Source organism: Musca domestica, unplaced genomic scaffold (assembly GCF_030504385.1).
Source record: "Musca domestica strain aabys unplaced genomic scaffold, Musca_domestica.polishedcontigs.V.1.1 27, whole genome shotgun sequence".
NCBI lineage: Eukaryota > Metazoa > Arthropoda > Insecta > Diptera > Muscidae > Musca > Musca domestica.
In genome coordinates, this window is record NW_026712286.1 from 4,489,440 (window position 1) to 4,503,816 (window position 14,377).

The window sequence follows — 14,377 nt, forward strand, 5'->3', positions numbered from 1 at the left end:
CTATGTAGTTACCAACAACCTCCGTCTTAGAATTCGGGTTGAATTGTTGTCTACCTATCAAATTAGAAAATTTGACAAAATCTAAAGCATATTTTCAGGATTTGTTATAGAACGTAATATTTTAGATTCTCGTTTCTCCCCTAAAAAATATTTTTCCCGTCTTCACAATTGCCATTTAGCAATCCAAATTTGTAAATCCTAAATTTAAATAAATAAATTATAAAGCATACTTTCAGGAGTCATGTTGCAAAATATTTTCCAAAAAAAAATTCCTTTTAAACCATGCTATTCAACACCATTACAATATTTCCATTTAATTAGCTACTAGAAAATCAATATTTAAAGCATACTTTGGGGCTTGCTTATTTTGCATCATGAATGAAAAGCCTAAATGCAGGCAATAATTCACTATTATTATATTTATTTGTAAAAAAGTTGTTTCTTATCAATCTACAAATTATGGGGAAATAGTTTGAAGGAGAAAGAATTGCCTGCTCCATGTCTGAGAAACTTTATTTCGATTTCATTATTAACAAAACTTTTACTCGCTTGAATAAAAATAAACTTTTTTTGGGATATTGAGTAACAAACCAAACTTGATACAGAAATTCGAACAACAACAAAAAAAGAAGGGAAATTGAATAGCATACAGCCTACATAATTTACATAACATTATACTCTTAGCAGCCATTATTAGCAGCCTTAAATAGCCTAGCAAATTAAAATTCTTCGACTTTGATGGAATGTTAAAAATTTGCCCTTTGCTTTCGAAGAAATACTTTTTTTTTGTAAAAATGAAGGGGGAGAGATATTTAATTTATGTTCCTACCCCATCCCCACCTCGGCGCTGATTACAGATATCTCTATGGCAAATTTAAACACCTTTGGCTGGGTGATTTTATGTCTCCGGTATTCCGTTTTCATTGGTCTAAGTGTCCTAAATTTTATGATGGTAAATGTGTATATGCTATGTTATGATAATAGTACCTAAAACCCACAATTTAAATCATCTTAAGGAACGTTTGTTATTTTTTCTTCCTTGATAGAATAACAAATATCTACTAAGTATAATGGTTTACTCATGGCATGTATATTTTGGTGCTGCGCCTAAAATTATGCAAATGCTTGTTTTTTCTATTCAGTATATTTTATGACACGAATAAATAACATGACCACATAAAATGTAGACGTCTCTTGGCTTCTTATTTGCTTTCTTTTTTTGCCTGTAATAAAAATAAGCCGTTTTTATACAACATATCAAACAAAAACACTCTTTCTTCTTTGGAACTCTAGGAGAGAGTGCAGGGAGAGGGTGAAGGAGTGGGTGTTTGAAGCGGCCGTTAACCAGGAAATAGTATTGTTTGTTGCCTTTTAGCTGTGACCATAAAAAGTCGCATGAAGCAAGTCAAACTGTTTTTATGACGACTTTGGCTACAAAGTAGCAACATGATTTTATAGCATCTTTTTAGGGGCAATCAGTCATATGTGTTATTTGAGTTTGTAAATTGTGTGTGTGTAGCTGGAATATTTTGTACTCAGACAAATTTGTTTAAGTAGATAAAGTGGAATCTAGAGTTTTCGGGTGGAAAAAAAATTTTTTTATGAAGCTAATTTATAAGGAAATTATTTTAAATGTTTTTTCTTATAGCATACTTAAAGGGATGTGGATTTTTTTAAATTAAAAGTTAATAGAATAATAAATATAAAATCACAATTGATTGTAGATAGCATTTTTAAAATTGAAAAATAAGAGCATACCTTAAGGATGATCAGAAGCCAAAAGTTTATTTTTCAGTCTGATTTAAATCTCTTATAAAAATGACGTTAAATTTAATGCCATATTGTACTATTACAATAGTAATTGTTGTTTTTAGCAGCTTTTGTGGTTCTAAATAAAAAATATTATTAATTAAAAAATCAAAGCCTATTTGTAGGCTATTATAATTTCTTCTTGTTAATCACCTAATTTCATCTGCTCTATAAATAAATAATAGTTCGGTCTGGTCCTAAAAATTCGAATTTAAAATTATTATTAAAAATCAATTTACAAGACAAATAATTTATTTCTAGAGCATACTAAAATGAAGGGAAAGACTTCACATCATGATACTAAAAAAAAATTGTCCGGTCCTAATTAATTTTGAAACGAAATCTATAGCATATTTTAAGGGGATATTAATATTTTAATTTAAATTAAAAACAAGTAAAAAGCTGCTAAGTTCGACCGGGCCGAATTTTTAATACCATCCACCATTTGGAAGGCACATGAACATTTTCCAAAAACTTCCGGAAACTACCGCTTTACGAAGTCTCATATGAAGACTATACGAAGACGTGAACCTGCTAATGCAATTTTTTGTCATAGGCTGTTGTACCTATTACGAACTTCAAATACGAAATTTTAAATAATTCCGGTGAATAATGTCGCTAAAATCATGAAAATACCGTATATCGGGAGGTACCGTTATATGGGGGCTTTACGAAGAGGTGGACCTGCACAGACAATTTTCTGTTTAAGGCTGTAGTATCCATTACGAACTTCAAATACCAAATTTGAAACAATTTTGGTGAAAAAAATTCCATAAAATCATTAAAATGCCGAATATCGGGAGGTACCGTTATATGGGAGCTATACGAAGACGTAGACCTGCATAAGAAAATTTTTTCCATAAGTTTTAGTAGCTATTAAGATTTCCCAATACGAAATGTGAAACGATTTCGGTGAATAATGTTGCTGAAATCATCAAAATACCGAATATCGGGAGGTACCGTTAATTACAGAATTTTTTGTCATAGGCTGTAGTACCCATTACGAAAATTACATATGAAACTTATAATAATTCCGGTAAATAATGTCGCTAAAATCATGAAAGGTTTATGTTGCATACTTTTAGGCGCTCTTAAGAACTTTTCAACTTCAAAGAAATATGTACTTTATAAACTATATATCTGTGCAAAATATATATAATTTATAATATTAGGCGTTTTTTTTAAGAACTCCGAAAAGTATGAAATAAAAATGGTAAGGATATTATAGAAAAATGTTATTTAACGTATGTTTCTAAAATGATTTTTCAAACCCTAAATTGAGGATAAAGAGAAATTGTTTAATTAAGAAATCAAGGCATACCTTCAGGCTCTGCCAAATACACATTAAGGATCTAAAGATTTAAGATAGGATATCTTATTTTTATCATAAGGGAATATTAAAACATATTCAAATAATTTAAAAATCAAGGCCTATTTTTGGGCGCTTACATTTTCATAGATTTTATTTCCAAAGAAATTAATATCTCAGTCTGACACCCAAAATAACTTCCCATTCAAAATTTCTTATTAAATTAAAAAAAAAAATAAATTTATCTCTTGCAAATAGGCAGAAAATTTGTTCATTATTGTTGTTATTGCAGCAAATGTTAACGAGCAAAAATAATAATTTGTTATATCATTTTTTTCTCTTTCCAGATGACTGAATAAAAATCGATTTTGATTTTCGGCCAAGACAAACAGACAGCCAACCAAGCAACCACACACAGGGCAAATGACCATAAATTCTACATCGTCTGAGGAAACAAAAATGTAAAGATAAACATTGAAAGAATGAGAAAAAATCAAATGCTAAAAAGGAATCAGAGAAACAGCCAAAAAAAAAAAAAAACAAATTGCCTTGGAAAAAACCCAAGCGAAACACTTGTTTTGTTTGCACCCCCCCTAAAAGTATGCCTTGAAAATACACAAACCAAAACGAAAAACAAATACATATTTGTTTATTATGGCCACAAATCCTTGATTGTATTAACTTGGCCCATGGAAAAGAAAAGAGAAAACAAGAAACAACATAAGGAAACCCATAAAATCTCAAAAGAATATAAACGATATGGCTTCGTGGGCTTCAGGTTTTGTTAATAGCTGTAGTAAATATTACGAAAAAATAGCTCAATTATTTTGTCGGGCCACCCTTGTGGGCCACTGCTTAAAGCCCATGTACCTGTCCAAATAATCATGTTGGCCATAATAAAATAAGTGGTCTTATATATAGTAGTATTTGGAGTTTACAACCATTCGGCCAAGCAAAAACCGGTCCTCCCCAAAGTATACTATAGATATTTTTAACATAAGCCATAAACTTAACAAAAATTTCACATGCAAGCAAACAAACACTCCAGAATGAAACATTCTGCTCTCCCACTGCCCACCATACATACACATTGACCACTTTCGGACCCAGGCACATATTTGTATTAGTTAACATATCGTTAAGCAATAAACTTTGTTAAATAATGTTTGCCTACATTTAGGCGCACAATCATATGAATATACCCAATTTTGTAAATACCTTGAGGATATTTAGAGCGCGCATTCGTGTGCTGTGTGCGTGTGTGCGTTGGATGGTCTGGAATTCCTGACCCTACTAACTTCTCAATTTACAAAATTTGATTACGGATGAGTCACAAACACACACGCACGCACACATACATACACATGTGCTCAAAAAGTGCGTGCGTTTCTGGTATCAGCCAGAAATCGACTGCAATCTCCCGCGTTGTGATTTAATGGCTTTGATGTGAATTTGAGGTATTTTTGATTTCATCCAATCACTCCAATCTGAATGTTTGTCATGCCACCCCTCAAAGTGATTTGAAAATGATTCATGATTTAGTTTGGTAAATGAGGAATTATTGGTAAGGATGTGGGAAAGGGTTTAGAAATTTTTAATGTAGAAGTGTAGTGAATGAGGCCCTGGAATAGTAGTGAGGACCTGGAAGTAGGAAACAAAAGGCGAATATTAAGAAATAAATTCGAAATCATGGCTATTGCGTGAAAGCCAATCCGCTCAAATATTTTTGTGAATTTTATTGAGAGATACCGTCATATTTGAACATTTTTGAATTCATTTTTTTTTTTCAAAATTTTATTGAGAGATAGCGTCATTCTTTCAAAGTTTTTCAATTCAATTCAAATTTTTTGAGTCTTTGCTTTAAACACGAAAATTGACAATTTAGAAATGATCAAAGAAATGCTTTAATCTATAATGTTTTGTTTTAATGACTGAAGCGTATTTTCAGCATCTGGCTTAACATGTCCATATTTATATTTAGCTTTTCTTATAGTATACTTTTAAGCCCCTCCCAACGGGGTAGTGAATGACTGACGCCCAGACGAAACGGCTGAAGCTAGAATCTTGAAATTTTGCTCGAGGGCAAGTCTTGATGCGTGGGCGTGTGATAGGGCTGGGTTTTAGGAAATTCGTACTAAAAGGGTACGAAAAGTGCTAAAGTGTACTAAAAATGTAATATCACGCATTGGACAAATGGAATGAGCTAGAATTTTGAAATGAGAGTCACTGATGAATGAAATTCACTGATGGAGTGCAGGATAGTGGTACCCAAGGGTTTTCAAAAATTCGGACTTTTAGGTTACGAAAAGTTCTAAAGTGGTACAAAACTTTCGAAATGGTAACATTTGGAATTATGTGAGTGGATAGGGCTAAAAACTTGAAATTTGCTTTGGGAAGCAATGTTGTAAAATAAGTTTGATACATGAAGGTGGTTTTCGAAATGTGTACTAAGTGTGCGAACTGTACTAAATGGTACTAAATTGGGAATAGCATGGTTTAGGGTAAACGAATGAAGCTGGAACTTTGGAATTTTATATTGGCGCCACTGTTGGTGGCAGGTTTGTAAAAAAGAAGTTGTTTTGGAAACATGTACAACAAGTGCACATATAGTACTAAATAGTACTATATTTGGTACTAAATTTGGTTTAGGGTGAAAAGATAGGGTTTGAAATGTGAAATTTGGTATTAGAGTCGCTGTTCATGTAGAGTCTGGACATGTGGAGGAGGTTTAGGAAATGTTTCCTATAATTGTACGAAAAGTACTAAATGGTACTAAATTTGGTATTGGGTGCAGATATAGGGACATAATTGTGAAACCTGATGTTTAAATTACTGATGGTATCGGTGTTTGAGGTTTGGTGGTGGTTTCAGAAATGTGTACTATAATTGTACGAAAAGTACTAAGTGGTACTAAATTTGGTATTGGGTGAAGGAATGGGGCTGGAATCCTGAAATTTAATATTGAGGTCTCTTTTGGTATTTGGAATTGAGATAAGGAAGTGGTTATGGAAATGTTTACTAGAATTGTACGAAATGTACTAAATGGTACTAAATTTGGTATTGGGTGAAGGATAGGGCTGCAATCACGAAATTTAATATTGAGGTCTCCCTTGATGTCTGGGTTTGAGATATGGTGGTGATTTTGGCAATGTGTACTCTAACTGTACGAAAAGTACCAGATAGTACTAAATTTGGTATTGAATAAAGGGATAGAGCTGGGATCCCCAAATTTAAAATTGAGTTCTCTGTTGGTAGGTGGAATTGAGATATGGAGGTGATTTCAGAAATGTGCACTATAATTGTACGAAAAGTACTAAATGGTACTAAATTGGATATTAAGTGAAGGGAAAAAGCTGATATGCTGAAATCTGAAATTCAGGTCTCTGTTGGTATTTGGAATTGAGATATCTTGTACGAATAGTACTAAATTGTACCAAATTCGGTATTGGGTTAAGGGATGGAGCTGGAATACTGAAATTTGATAATGAGGTATCAGTTGGTATCAGAGATTGAGATATAGATGTGGTTTCAGAAATGTGTACTATTTTGTACGAAAAGTACTAAATTGGATATTAAGCGATGGGATACACCTGGAATCCCCAAATTGATATTGAGGTCTATGTTGGTATCTGGAATTGACATATGGAGGTGGTTTTGGATATTAGTACTTTAATTGTAGAAAACGTACCAGATAGTACTAAATTGGGTACTGGATAAAGGGATAGGGCTGAAATCGGAAATTTTATATTGAGGTCTCTGTTGGTATCTAGAATTGGGATATGGAGGTGATTTCCGAAATGTGTACTATGATAGTACGAAAAGTACTAAATGGTTCTAATTCTTGGATGATTAGGATGGAGAGATGTAGACTGTTTGGACATGGGTACTATATGTTACTAAATTTGTTATTGAGTGAAGGGATAGAGCTGAAATTCTTCAAATTGCGTTTTCTTTTGGTTTCTAGGTTTTACTTATGTAGACGTTGAAAGAGTTTTGGAGAGAAAATTTGATCGTGGGTCCATTGTGCAATAATGTTACTAATATTTTCCACGGAAAACTTCAAAATGATAGATTTTGAAGACTATGACGACTATATGCGAACTTTCGAAATCAAAAAAAGTTTTATCAAACTATTTTTTCGGATATTCGAATGCAAACTATCCACCCACTTCCCCTGCTAACTCCTCCTAAAGGGAAAAAAATATTATTCAACTTTCTTCAGAATCTCGTACATAATAATATTTTTAAAGAAATTTAAACATTTTTCTAACATTTCCCCCAAAAAAGGTCAAAATAATTATTTTCTGAACCTTAAAATTGAGACATCTCAGGTATTTTAAATCTAGAAAATAAAATCATTTATTAATTAATTAAATTACTTGGAAATTTAAGGAAGCCCTGTTCGACAAAAGTCTCAATTTTTTTAAATTCTTTCAAACAATTTTCCTTGATTTTCAACTAAGAAGTACACTGGATAATTAATAAAAAAAAAATGATAAATAAAAATTTCAAATAGTCGTCTATTCCTCTAGAATTGTGAATTATTAATTTTTTTTTTGTTATTTCTCTAAATTTTTTTTTATTAAATAATTTATTCCCTAATTTTGTATATTTTTGCTCGACATAAATATTATCAATTTTAAATATTTCTTCAAGTACCAAATTTCACTAAACTTCTTTTTGATCTCTGCTGCAGACTGTCCCTCAATTGTTTGCCTCAAATCTCCGTTTTCAAAAAGCAATTGACAAAAATTATTTTTATACATATTCTTTTTTTCTTTTGTATTTACACTTTAAACAAATCATGAAAAAAATATCAATTACCTGAACACAATGCCAGACAATATTCCTTGGAAAAATATGGGCCGGTAGGCGTGATTGTTTTCCTTTTGCGACGACGACTACAACGACCTCTACAAAAGCCTTACAAAGGCTCAAGTATTCTTGGGTGACCCCCACAAACCAAACAAAAAAATGCCATTGGCAAAGATTGTGTCCAGCCAAGGCATAAATGAAATAAAATAAAAATTCAATTGAATTTACGATTTCATAAAATTCATAAAATTTCTATAACAACAACAACAATGATATCAATATAAAAAAATAAATATGAGGTTTACGTATCTCAAGGAGAGAAAATAAATTTAAAATTGATTTATGAGGTTTGAAACTATCAATTATTGTTGTATTTATTTCTATGCCGTAAAAGTGACAAAAGGCAAAGGATGTTACAAATAAAGCAACAACATAATGGAAGATTGGGTGTTGGTGTAAGAGCGGGTGGGAGGGGTAAAGTTTTCATAGGCCAAAGGGCATTTTTGCAGACACAAAGTATGAAAATGTTTTCCATTCACAATCAATAAAGACGAGGCTGTTGAAAAAGAAAACTACAAAGTGAATACGTTTGCCAAGTTATTCAAATGTTGGAGGGAGAGGGGAAATGAGAGAAGGGAAAGATGGATTTCATCTCACATCAAATCTATGGAACATATATAAAGAATGTGTCATACATTCCGTCTAATATTTTGTTCAATATATGTATTATTAGTTCGTTTATTTAAATGATGTTCCCATTGTCACTCTCTCTCTCTCTCTCTCTGGCCCATTCATACTCTCTTTCTCTCTATCTTTGTGTGTGTTGCTCTGTTGATATTGATTCTAATTTGTAGCTGATTCTTTCCCCCCATTGTGGCCCATAACTATGAAAAGTCACGTTCCATTCTCTTGGCCAATGTAAATGTCAAAGCTTTTGCTGTCATTTTTTTCACTTTGTTGTACATGTTGTTGTAGGTAAAGAAATGATTGAATCTTTAACAACAATAGCAACAGCAACTGTCATATATATTTATAACAATTTATTTGCCGTGTGTACAAATGGCAACAAATCTTTGTGTGTTTGTGCGTGTGTGTGTGTGTGTGTGGGGGAGCTGGAATTTTTGACATGCAAACGTGTTGGTGAATATATTGGAAATTTGTTTTATATATATGTGTGTGTGTCTGTGATGGACCCAGCATACATTGAAAATGGAATATTTTTAGTTGGGCAAGAAAGGAGAAGAAAAATTGATTTTTTTCAAAATAGATGTAATTCGAAATATTTTGTTTGTAATTCGAAACATTGCATATAGAATTCTAGTTGTAATTCGAAATATTCTTTATAAAAAATATGATCCATAGAAGATATTATGCAATGGAAGTTTCAATAGAAGATCGAAAGAAAATTGTCCGTTTTTTAGAAAATCCATAGAATATCTATTAGGAAATAACCATAGAGAGCCTTTAGGCGGCTTCTTAGTAAAATGAGGAACAAATGAGTTGTAGGTTTACTTTAAGCTATTTCGGCCCATAATTGATACTTGTTCACCCAGCGTTTTTTTTTTTTTTTTTGTGAAGAAGACTGCTGATGTCTCAAGACAATAAAATAATTGTTCTGTGCGTTCTCACCTTAAAGCCCATTCAGGGCTTTATCTTGATGATAGACGGAGGGTCTTCTATTTTAGAAATTATAATTTTTAATTCATTGAATTTCATTGAAAACTTGATTTTTTTTATTTGTAATTCGGAAAATAATTGAAGTTCTTGTATTGACAGAAATGCCATGGAAGGAGTGTTCAAATCGATGTAAGGTTCTTTGATTTATGAAATCTATGGAAGGGTTTCCCTAATACAAAAGATCCATAAGGGGTCCTCAGATGGAGAACTTATATCTACGTATACAGGATGAGAAAAAAATCTGCAACAAAGTCAAATAAATTTTACATTTTTTTTAATTTAACGGAAGGAAACCAAAAAATGTCGGAACTAGCACCAAATTTAAGAAAAAGTTTAGATTTGTTCGAATTAGTCACCTTTGGCACGAAATATGGCCTTCAAACGGCCAATGAAACTTTCACACGCTGCCCGAATGGTGCTCTGCGGTATTTTGGCACCTTCCCAACGAAGCACTTGCTTGAGGTGATCGACAATTTGGTATTTTTTAGTGCCAACCTTGCTTTCCAAAATACTCCAGACACAATAGTCCACTGGAGTGGTATCCGGAGATTTTGGGGGCCATTGTGCTCTGGAAATGAAGTGAGGAACCTCATTTTTGTAACCATTCTTGGGTGGCGCGTGCTGAGTGCGATGGTGCTGAGTACTGTTGGAATTCGGAAGGTCTGCGGCCAAAGTGATTGCGTGCCCTTCAAAATATTTTCGAGATAATATTCGGCATTTATTCTGATGCCACGGTCGATTAATACGGGCGGAGAGCTACCATCGGCTGTTATGGCGGCCCACACCATCACCATGGCCGGCGCTTGAGTTCTGGTGGCCAACCGAAGGTGCACATTTTCAGCTACCCTCTTTGGCAAGTAAACACGAGCGGATCATTTTGTTTGTTTACAAACTGCTGGTCAACGAATGTTTTCTCATCGGAAAAAAACCAATTCGGCAGTTCACCACTGTCGAGCAAGCGAAGCAACGTTTTAGCTCTGTTGAATCTATTTTTTTCTGTTTCAGTGTAAGTTCTTGCACTTTTTGGAATTTCAATGGCTTTACCCCGACACCGAGCTCATTTTTCAATATTTTCGGAATGGAATATATCCAAATCCGAACCAATCTCGATAAAATTTAGCAAAGGTATTTCTGAGCTGCATTTGATATATTTCCCCAAATATTGTTGTTGCAGAGTGCATATTACGGCTGCGGAGGATAAAAAGTAACAAATCGGATGAACAATATATATATAGGAGCTATAGCTATATCTGAACCGATTTCAATCAAATTTGGCATACTTATTTTCAGGCCTAATTTGATTGTATGTGCCAAATTCCATACTATTCGGACTGATATTACACGTTTGGTGCACAATACAAGGCAAATCGGACGAAGATATATATGGGAGCTATATCTAAATTTTTACCGATTATCTCCAATTTCAACAGAGTTTATCCTTGGGCCAAACAAATGATTTGTGCAAAATTTCGTCTGGATCGGGTAATAAGTGCGAACTGTACTTTGTTCACAAAGATACATGGACAGACGGACGGATGGAAGGACATGCATAAATCGACTTATAATGTGATTCTATGAAGATCATCAAAAAAAAAAAAAAAAAAAACTATGCGTCTATCTCGTTTCCTTTTGCCTGTTACAAACAAAGGCACAAATATTTAATACCCTGACCACCTTGTGGTGTAGGGTATAAAAACCACAAACGTATCATCTACAGGGACCAATACACAGAATTTTCCAATAAAAGTACATTGCTGGCCTTGTTCCAAACATCATGCTGGCTGAGAGTATAAAAATGAAATAACTTTTTTTTAAATGGAAGAGTAATTTTTCTCCCCTAAAGAGAGAAAAATTAATAGAAGATCTGTGCAATTAGAAAAAATAGTGACTTTCTTATCACCGAAGTAGCCAGAGGGCCCATCCTCCATCCAAAATGCTATCTTCTTAAATATTTTTTTGCAATTTAAAATTTATTAAATTTTTGCCGGAAATAAGTTTCTGAAATTTCTTTATTTCTCCCAAAATAATTCAATTAATTTTTTCCCTCTAATATTCTCCCCAATTGCAGAATATTGGGCCAATATAAAGTCCGAAAAAAATTGATTTCCATTCAAGCAAAAGAAATCTAATCAGCCATGAAAATATTATCTTTAAATAATGTTTATGAAATTTGTAATATATTTATAGGGTCCATTGATTTTTTTCTTCTGCTATCAACAACTCCCCAAAAACGGAAAAAAGTCTAAGAAGAAAGGCAGATAAAACAAAGCAATAAGTGAATAAAAGAAAAAAATGAAAAAAAAACAGCAGCCTTTCAATCAACTGGCCACCAGAGAATAGGGTAGGAGAAAATGCTGTCTCAAATGAAATTTGCGCCTATGAGAAATTGGTAATATTCTATTATTGGCTTAGGAGATAAATTAGCAGCATATTTTATGGATTCAAAGGCGAAGAAATTCTATTATTTCAGTTTTTCTTTTTTTGCCAAAATTCTGGTCTTTATTCATAATAAAATAGTTGGGGAATTACATATACATACATAAAGAAACATTTTTTTTTTTTTGGATTTTCCTCATTCTTAGAAGCAAAGATGGGAAGGAAAAATGAAAGAAATTGGTAACAGATCACAAATTTTGGCTCCACTCGTTAGTTGTATTGTGTTTGTTTCTTGTTCCCTGATTTCCTTTACACTTTTCCTTGTAACTTTCCCCATCATCATCTATGGCCTCCGAATATATTGAAATGTGTCATTGACGTGCTATCTGAATAGCTAAGATGTAGAGATATTTCATTAAGGTTGTTTGTTTGTTTGTTTATTTTCCTTGGACACAAGTGTCCAAATATAATTTCCAGCTTTTCATGTTTTGAGCCTCGGGTCCCATTGAAATGAGAAATCCAGAAGGAAAAACAAATATGGAAAAAGAAAGCAAGCAAACAAATGACTGAATGAATGAGAAATGGTCCATTCTATTCATAAGTGATGAAGGTGATATGTCCCATCAATCGAAAGGGACACAGGACAGAAAGGAGAAGTAAACATTTTTTCGGGAAAAGTGGAAAATATGAATAGGAATCATGAATAGGTAGTCACAATGAATAGAAAAGTTTTTTTGCATGTAACGAAGAGGTTGGCAAGATTTTTTCTGGGGAAAATGTTAGTACAAGGTTTCTTAGAAAAATAGTCAGCTTCAAGGACAAAATTACTTGAAAAGGTATTTTAATAAAAAAAATTCACAACATTTTGCAAGGTACGATTTTTGCTCCGACGAAAATTAAAGGCTTTTGTTCATGAAATTTTTAAAAAATAAAAAAATTCGTGATTTTTATCAAAAAGTCCTTGAAAAATCCACGATGTTTTTACCCTTTATAATTTCTTTAAAAATTTTAAACTATGTAACTCCATTGCAATTTTTTTCATAAAAAATAATTTAAAAAACTTATCAAAATATTCCAAAAATTAAAAATTTATATCAGGCTCATTAAAAAAACCCTAAAAATTCATTTTGTCGCGCATAAAGGTCCTTCACGACTTTTCTTAAACAATGCGGGATTTTTAAACAGCTCTTGAAAAAACAATTCCTAAAAAATCTTTTTAAAAATATTCTTATTCTTATATTCCCGAAAATTTCGCTTTGTCCTTGAAGACTTTTCTTAAATAATTCAAGATTTCTAAATTCTAAATACCAAAAATTGATGATAATTTTCTGAATTCAACAATTTTATTCAGAATAAGTTCATAAAAATCTATAATTTTATTTCCGGAGATCTCTTAAAATATTCACAAATATTCAACGATTTTTGTTCAAATCGATCTGAATAAAAAAGATTATTAAAATCCAAAAAAAAAAAAATCTCAAAAAATTTTGACCAGTAAATGTTTAGAATAATCTGCTCAAAATCCACGATTTTTGGATACGAAGTTCTTTTAATGATTCGACGATTCTTGGTAAAGATGTCTTGATAGCGAATTAAAAGAAAATCCAAGATTTTTGGTCGTGTGATCCTTGACGATTTTTGACAAGTTTTAAAAAAAAGACTCCTTTTTAAAAAGAACTCCTAAAAATCCACGATGATAGACCAAGAGGTCCTTTAAAATCCTTAAAAAAATTTAAAAAAATTCTAAACACCAATTATTGTTGGTAATTAGGTCCTTTTCTGGGTCTAACTTTTTTATCCAGAAGAAGTTCATAAAAAATCTACGATTTTATTTCCCTTAAAATGTTCATAAATATTTTTCGATTTTTTGTTCAAATAGATCTGCCAGAAATTCAACAATTTTTTTGACGAAAGACCTTTAAAAATGGTATTCTTAAAATCCGTAGATTCTTGGTCAGGAAGTCCTTAAAATTTCCAAAACCAAAGTTTTGAGGAGAGATGTCCGTGGTTTTTTTGTTCCAAAAAAAAAAAAAAAAAACAAATCCACAGATTTTGTCCAGTATATTTTAAAAATAATCTGTTCAAAATCGAATTCTTTTTTAAGAAGTTCCTGAAATCTTTTATCTTTTAATAAATTCACGATTCTTATTCAAGAGGTGTTGATTGAAAAATGAAAAAAAACATGCTTCTGGGTCGGGATATCCTTGACGATTTTTGTTAATAAGTTTTAGATTTTTTTATAGAAAGAACTCGTAAAAATCCATGATGATGGACCAGGAGGTCCTTTAAAATCTCTTCAAAAAGTTGAAAAATTTTACGAATATTTTTTCTCAATTATCAACGATTTTCGCTCTGGAGGTCCTTGTATGTTTTTTTTTTCTAAAAAATTAA

General features: G+C 32.2%; 1 protein-coding gene across 7 annotated transcripts in view; it reads left to right on the top strand.

Moving 5' to 3' along the window:
* LOC101901103 (B-cell receptor CD22) overlaps positions 1–14,377 on the top strand; it is a 533,140-nt gene that overhangs the window by 321,996 nt on the left and 196,767 nt on the right. For 5 of the 7 annotated variants that reach the window (XR_009342470.1, XR_009342471.1, XM_059123997.1 and 2 more), the window contains one exon: positions 3,466–3,579. The exons of the other annotated variants lie outside the window; for them this stretch is intronic. The gene's annotated coding sequence lies outside the window, so the exon portion shown is untranslated. The remainder of the gene's footprint in view (positions 1–3,465; positions 3,580–14,377) is intronic. 7 annotated transcript variants of the gene reach the window in all.